The following is an 8,819-nucleotide window of genomic DNA, read 5'->3' on the forward strand; positions in this document are numbered from 1 at the left end:
TTTTCGAACGGGTATATAGACTTATTATCTAGCTGTATGATAATACCGTTAGTCCCAAGAATCGAGGGACTTGCATTATTGTGATAACACACACAAGCGTGTACGGACAGTATTTATCGTACCTTTTGCCACATAGCGGTAACTATAGGCAAGAGGCCCTTTAATTGTCTACACAAAACCCCGTGCAGCTCTCGAGTAAAAAATCCAACGATTGTAATTAATTAAAAACGTATTACAGCAGTGATTCAATTCCCCGATGAAGCAATTTATTTATACCACGTGAATGAAATGGGAACTGTTTATCAGATTGTTAAAAGTTTCGGTGATTATTTCGCGATCCTTTTAAGCCCCGAAAAATTCAATTACTCTTAACACGACTGATGCCAAAAGTATAAACGTGAGCACACCTAAACTGAAACTGAGAATACTATGATGTGGAATATTCTAGCCTCGCGCTGGGAGAGTAGAACGCATTATCGAAAGGATCAATCAACGATATTATACCTGTTCGATGAATGTGAAAAAAATCAATCTAGATTACACTTGATTAATAACAGGTCGATCGTTGGCAGGGGCATGGAGGTGTACTTGTATAAGAAGTAAAAACCAAAAAACAATTCTCAATTGAAAAACGATGAAAATCCGTGACAACAGAGTGTAATTAATTGCATTTCATTCCTGGATGAGGCGCGCACTACCAGCTCTACGTCTGCCTGTATACACACAACATGCTTGTGCAGCAAAGTTATTATATTAATGAATCTATTCACGCGTGCAACGGAGCCAGAAACGCACGCCACACGTACGTCTGAATACTTACACGGTTAAACGTCACGTTCCATTGCGAATAGGAAGAAAATGTTCATCGCACGGCATTTGCCGTATAAGGTGTACAGCGATACCTGTACGTCTTGTCGCGTTAAACAATCAATGGTGCCGATAAATCATTATGTTCAAACGATCTCCCAAACAGGGACACACATCCCTCGGGTTCGGGTATGGTCAAGATAAACGGGCGTGTTAACACGAGATTAATTTGCGTAACGTGTTTGGGGGGGCGAAGTTTGAAAAGAGCAGCGGATGTGGGCGCGCAATAGAAACAGCCGAAGGCTCATTTGCCTTTCAATACCGTACCTTCTTTCTTATTGTATACACCTCGGTCCCCGGTTATTGTTGTGCATTACTGCAGCTATCGCATCGTTTTTTCGTTTTCTCCGGGCTACCGTTCCCGTCTCTGCTTCTGCTTCTTCCACTTCTACTTCTACTTCTACTTCTACTTTAGCTGCCGCTTCTCTCTCACCCGTCTCGCCGGCCGGCGTGGGTGGCTCGTCATTATTTTTATTTATACTCTTTCGCTGTTTATTTTTACCATTTTTCTCCCCCTCGCAGTCATTGTGCGGCATGCGTTATTCCTTTGCTTCGGGACAAGCCTTGCCTTCATTTGACGAGACTAATTCCAGCCTCTGCCTATAATATACCTCTGCAGTAAAGCCTGAAAATAACGTGCAAGGAAATCCGAACCGATATAATTATATGTTCGTTGATTTGATAAAGGAATTAATTTTTTTTTTTTTTTCAACACGTATAACGAAACATGCGTAGGTATAATTAATACACAACGAAGAGCTAAAAAATTGTTCTTCTTCTGTCGGAACGATTACATGCGAGCGAAGAAGAATGAGAATGAAAGAAAATAAACTGGAAATAAAGGCATTGATAAAAGAAAGAAAAAAAAAAAACAATAAAAAAATACCGACATTGCTGGAAAAACCTGTAGAATTGCGGCGTAGGAGAGAAGATTTCAAACGACGCTATGCGATACCCGGTGATGCGAAGAGATCTGCCCGGAGGCAATCGTTCGCGTGCGAGTCGGTAGGTATATACCACATATATCTAACCAATACCATTGCCTTAGATTTGATGCCAAAGTATAATTTTCTGCGCTACATACCTACGGATAAATTATTCCTACACGCGGTGCAAATCAAGAAAAAAAAAAGAAAAAAGTGCCGTAGCTGGACAACGGACGAGGGACAAAAGTGTAAAAAATAACAAAAGAAAGAGCGAGAAAAACGCATAGCATCTCAAGTAAGAATCCGTCATGGTACGTGTAGATATGGATTGAGATCAACAGTAGATCGATATAGTTCGCAGCTTATATGCTCTTATGATATGATAGAGAGTGTGTAGATACTAGGGATACGTGTATATCTTTGCGATTGGACGAGTTCGTCTCATTTCACCTGACGTGAAAATGAATTTGGCAAAATAGTATTACTAAAGAAAAAAAAAACTCTGAACTTTTGAAACTGATTACAATAAGAGTTTCTAAAGTGAGTTGAAAATTATTGTCTATACCATATACAGAGACGCGGTGTAATTAAGGTTGCGGAAATTTTTAATAAAAGGAAACAATGAACAGAAATAGACGTTACGGAAGCACACGTTGCGAGGAGAAGAGGTTTTTATCTCGAATGGCAGAATCAGATCACGACGACGATTAATTCCCAGCGTGGTAATTATTTTTTGCATATTATCTCGAAGCGGCATTTATCGAAGGCTTCCGCGGTAGTTCGAGAATACTTATCGAAGCGGAAGTGGGCTGCAGAAGGCCCACTAAACATGAAAAAGCAGCTCCTTCACGCACCAATTCTAATCCATTGAAGCTCCGCACTCTACAGTCAGGTAGACGTAAGGGTCACGAAATGGGTATGAGCGTACTTAACAGGTATCCGTCGTTAATACGAGGCACATGAGGAAACAGTTAGTAATTTCTCACGCGAGTATAAACGCCGCCGGTATTCTCCCATCCCGTTGCAACGCTACACGGCGGTGACGGAGCGTGAGTTTTGAGCGAATCGTCCATTGTTGTCCTCGGAAAATGTTAATCAACTTTCTATACCTGAAACCGCATACGGATATCGGACCGACTCCATCTCTCGGGCAGACATCCGTGTCCGACTCGAACCTCACCGCGGCGATGTAAAATCTCTCTTCGAGGCAACGTCTAATTTCATCGAATCAATTTCTCCCAATACGCGCTGACGCAGGCCGAAAATGACGCGGCGCTTCCGCGCGTCGTTCGAGGTGTAACGCGGGTAACGGTCCGTATAATGGGGCTGAAAAGGGGCGAACGACGACGGGGTGGAGGTGCGGCAGGGCCCGTGGTAAGGCCCTCGAGGTTGAGGACCGTGTCTCGCCGGTAGGTATGTTTCGACCGCTTAAGCTAATGAGGTACAGATGGCGATATTGTTGTAAGGTGGCAAGGGCAAGGTGGTCGTCGTTGGTTCGGGGCGGCGATGAGCGCACGCGGGGCTGTCGGTGCTTCGCTTCTTTCCGCGGGTGAATTTTAAGGAGTACAGGGAGAAGGGAGAAAGGGTTTCTTCTCGATTGTTATCTCGCGCAGCCGGTGCTACCGCAAGATCCTTATCGAACAATATGCCGGAGTTCTTAGCAGAGCTAAATATGTAAATATAGGTGGTGCCACGGTGCCGGGGTGCTCGGTTATTCGGCGCAGATGCGCGCGAGGCTCGTTTAAGAAGTCTGCACATGTGTATACCTGTGCAGGACATTGCGAACTTTGGCGAAGGTATGCCACGTGATGTAAGAAGGCTGTGCGTATAGAAGGTAGACGTCTGTCTGCGTGCGCGCGCCTTTTCCTCTTTCATTCTCACAACGAAAGGAGATTTAGCGCACGCGTCAGATTTAATTGAACGGGTTGCCGATCAACCCCACTTATCATCCTTCACCCCGGCAACGCACGGCATACGTCCGTGTATCCACGTATTTCCCTTTCTCTCGTGCCTGCGCGCAATTTCTTTCTTTTCTTTTTTTTTTTTGTTTTTTTTATCGCATATAGCTATACCCGCGTCTACGTGAAGTATCGTACGGGCAAGGTGTGACGTGTGTGCGTACGTGGCGGGTATGTAAACTTCTTAAACAACCGTATCTGTTACTTCCAGGCACGGTGATTAAGATCGGATGATAAATTCACCGCGGCCGATCGTTATTACTGATTGAATATATCAAAGCGTATCGACCCGGCATTGTTGCCGCGAGTGATTAGCATCTTGAAACTCGAGTTATAAAAGTCGATGAAAAGGAAGAAGACTTTCTTAAGTTTATTTTGACTAACGATTTTATCGTCTTGTTATTATTCTCGTCACCGTAGTGTTTGTTACGAAACAAAATCCTACATCGGAAAGAGATGTTCCTGAATAAAAATGAAGCTTTCAATTTTTCAACCTACAATTATAATTCGCTTCTCAAATTCCTTCCATTGTCAAGCCAAATTACGAACCCTTCGAGTCGTAGTGGTAAGTATTCTTACCAACTATATTACAGCCATTTTTTTTTCTTTACATTTAGAGAACCTTTCATCATATTTCTTTGCGCTTTTTTTGCTATACTCGAGAGTAATCATTGCGAGATAACGTAAATTGTTATTGTTATAAAAAAAATGATTGAAAAAAATCTTGAAAATTGAAGTAATAATTCATTTCCGAGAAAGTTACCCCTCTACACGTGTACTTGTTTTACATAAATTATAAGTTTTTGAGGTCGCTGATTGAGAATCTGAAATCGGGTTTAAAAACCTCGAAATGGCGAAGCGGTTACAAAAGTTAACCGATCACAATGTGCGACTGAAAGGTTTAACGCGAGACTGCAGGAACCGAAGCAACGAAGCTCGGGTAAAAACGATACCGGTACTTTGAATCGTCGCTTTCCTAAAGCGTCAAAGTTATACCCAAAATACGACGTGGACGGAACGTAAATCGAACCAGAAATGAACGATGAAAAGAAGAGGGTGAAAAGGAAAAAAAAAAAAAAGAAAATAAAGAAACAACGCCAGTAAGGAAAAACGGCTACCAAATTGACAGAGCCGTATTTTCCGCGTCCGTAAGCCCGAATATCACGCCGCAGGACATTCTATAACGTCCGCGTAAGGCGGAAGGCGGGTAAATCGAATACGTTGCGGGCTTGCTTGGCTCCCTCGCGCAGGTCCTGAGAGAAATCGTATATATATATATCGTAATATAGCAAAGTGCACCCTTTTTTCCCCACAAATTCATCCCCCGCCGAACGTAGTTGACATCAACACGAATTTACGTCAAACCCCGGGTGTGTAAAACCCGGCGTCGACTGCAAGATTATAACCCGAACCCGTATCGAGTTTCCGGTGTCTGCCGGTGCTGCAGTCCATTCGTTAAGCGCCTCGATTCGACGCTCCCAACTCAACCCTCTCCTTGTTTATTTTTTTTTTTTGTTTGAAAAAATTTTTTCCACATTATTTTATTTCATATCTTTTTTTTTTTCTCATTCTCTTGGTTTGTTGCGTTCTATTTCTTCCTCATTCTTTCCCTCCTCTCTCTCTCGTCAGTTCTCATTCTCCACGACCGTATACACCTAACACGCGTTTTTATCCCCTAGTAAGCCGCGACGCCGCCTCTCGCAATTACACACGCGTCGGGAGTCCGAGGGTAAGTATCATCATTTATATCATAGGTGGAATAAAGGCGCGAGCTTCGAATAACCCTTTACACGCCTGAAATTTATTCGCGCCGTTTATTCCAACAGCCGGCCGGCCTCTCGCACCGCGGCTGCAGCCTTCCGACATATTGCACCAAACTTTATCATCGTAATTTCATGTCTACCGCGCCTCGGGCTTCCTGCTCGGCTGCGCACGAAAACCCATATTACACACACACACACGCATACGTACGCACGAGTACGCGTCCGCCTACGCCGTCCAGAGGATCCTAATTTTATCGATTTCGAACACCGGAGATTCGACTCCGATTTTTTCAATCCAAGTTTAGGGTACCTATTGATACGGCAGATCGGTGAGAAGGTGATTCTTCGACAGTGTAGCGAAACAAAAAAAGAAAAGAAAGAAAATGCGATGCGAACGTCTGTAGAACATTTTTTAACGTTATAAATATTGTTCTGCGGTAGTCCACACCCCCGACTGTTGGTCAATTTTTAACAGCGTAAGGAGATTCTTCTCATCCGTAAGTATTCGACGCACCGCTGCCTCCTCCTGGCAGCTTCTAATCGATAGGCAATAAGCAATCGGGCGAGTCGTGCCTTTCATCGAGAAACAGGACTGCAACCTACCGTTAGCCAGTTATCAAAGCCTGCGCCCTGTCAAACAGCAGCAGCAACGGCAGCAGCGATACCCAGATTATAGCCTGGTCAGGTACGACGCACCGTCTCGACTTGTCGAAGCCAAAGGTCCGCAATTACCTTGTCGGTTGAGCCTCGAACGGGTTTGATGTGTTCGGATAAGACGTGAAAGGTTCGCTCTCGGCTGGCCCGGGATTCGAGTTAGCCGCTTGCCGGGGCTGACTTGCATGCGAGACGGAAATACAGCTACGTAGAATAAGAGGGAAGATCGAGAGTCGATTTTAGAGCAGGTGCGACGGCGGCAAAGTAAAGCAAAGCAAAGCGAAGGCTCAGATTTCGTCCCCCGCTTATCGCGGCAGCAATATTTTTGTCTTTCGCGTTGCGGATTTCTCGAATACATTAAATCGTCGTCGAGGAATTAACCGACGCATCTGCGCTAGTTGTTTGCGTATTTTTTCTTTTACGAATGAATAAATTTCATCGACGTATAAAAAGGGGGGGGGGGAGGACAACCTGTTTATCGTAAAGCTTATAATTACAAGAAAAATCTGCGACTCGGTATCGGCAGTCCTCGACGTACCTGTAATGAAATAACAGCTCTCCTGGGTATATGAGAATAAATTTAACGAAATACGGGGAGGGCTTTGTTGGTCCGGTTGCATACGATAAGGCTGACGTGACGCGGAGTGATAAAATCGTGAAATTGGCCGGTTGGCTGAATTTACCGGGTCCGTAATACGTAACATTCACCTTCTGCGATTCGGTTAACAGAGTATTTCATTTACGGGATATAATTATTTCATACTCGAATGCCAAGTTTCATATTTCTATGTAATTAGCTCTAATTAACAGCCCCGGCAATCCGTTACACACTAACGCTAAGTAAGTTTTAATCAGTGGGTATTATTATTGCGGAGCGCCAAATCACTGCCTTATAATTTAAACCGTATGGTTTTGTGCTTTTATTTATTTTGCTCAACTGTTTCGACCGTTAAATTTTCAAACACTTCTCGACCCGACATTAAATCGAAATTCACGGACAATCGTTCTTCTTTCAGCAATCTTTCGACGCGTCATACATTCCTTGAGTCTTCGTACAACAGTGCATATTGTTCATAATTTCCAACTCGAGTAGATACTCAGGGTCTGATTGATTTTAAGAATTTTTACAGAAATCGAGTCTCGAGTTCCTTATTCTCGTTTCTAAATTTTCCCGCATCCCTTCGCACGATCACGAGACAAGGATTAAATCAACGACAACGCACATAAATACAGATTTGCTCGCATGCGGCAAATATAGGTTATATAATCAGTTATCATGAAATATTCGCAACCTATAATACGCAGGTATACCAGTGTTAACAAAGAGCCTAGGATACAAAGAGGAGATCTAATAAAAATGCGACCTCGAATCCCATCGGTGTCCGTACACGTACGTATAAGGCGACGGCATGGGAAACGCTTTGTCTTCATCTCCATCCTGCAGGTTGTAGGTACGTACCTACGTACCTACTCGGCCATTGTCTCTCATCGTCGGTGTTTCTACTGGTATACTGGAGCGTAATCCAGCAATCGGTTATTCGGTGGGACGACGACGACGACGATGATGATGATGATGATGATGATGACGCCGGTGGCGGCGAAGTACAAGACAGGATCGCATTATGGGTACAGAGAGAGAAAGAGAGAGAGAGAGTGCGATAGGAGCTGATTGTGAGCAGCGTTGCATTCTCTCTCTCTCTCTCTCTCTCCCTCTCTCTGTGCGTATGCGTGTGTAACACGTAGGTATTCACCTTATTGATTTCCTTCTCACGGTTTCTCTCCGGGCAAAGTGCGGAAAAAAATTGAAAGAAGTTATGAAAATAAGGCGAAGCCGGAAGGGGGCGTTCGATATGAGCATGCGACGGTGGACACGCAACACGCGCTCTAATTTTAGATCGTGTCACTCTGACGCCAGCTGGTACTCCTCCCCGTCTATTACGATCCCCGCGGCTCTCCGTCTCTGCCTATCCCACCTCCTCTCCCGCTCTCTCTCTCTCTCTCTCTCTCTTTCTCTACCTCGAACCCGACACCAACACCACCGATATATTCACTCATTCGCATTGACACGCAGACATCGGGCACCTCGGACCAATCGGCTCGCGGCTCAGAGAATTATTGAAAATATGTATGTATCGATCATATAGATATAATATGCAGAACACGGACACGTACCGCGCACACCGGGCAATTATCGAGCGCGTATAATGCGAAATTACCGTAATTCCACTGCGATTACGAAAATCGAATCGTATTCCGGTTTATGGAATTCGAATTTACCTTATACGCACGGTAGGCAACCGCTTTAACGGGTAGCGGGCGATCATTTTTTCGAAATTAACTCGGCGATGGAAAATTTCTTTTATTTGCACAATAATCGAACGAAAGATTGCAACGAAATAACCGATCGGCGTGTCCGTGTCGCCAACTTGCATACTTGTGCGCACCGGGATCGGAATCGGTGAATTCGTTTCTCAAAACTCATTCCGGACTCGCGAACTTTCCACACGAAGAACGAAGCTGCAAATTGAGCGAGAGAGTATTTCTCACAGCGTCGGGGACGGGCGATAATTAAAAACAAAAAAAAAGAAAAAAAAAAATAAAGGAACAAGCTTATCGTCCGCTGCGGGCAAAGCGGCGTCCCGACGGTCGTT

This window comes from Neodiprion fabricii, chromosome 6 (assembly GCF_021155785.1).
Source record: "Neodiprion fabricii isolate iyNeoFabr1 chromosome 6, iyNeoFabr1.1, whole genome shotgun sequence".
Classification (NCBI taxonomy): domain Eukaryota; kingdom Metazoa; phylum Arthropoda; class Insecta; order Hymenoptera; family Diprionidae; genus Neodiprion; species Neodiprion fabricii.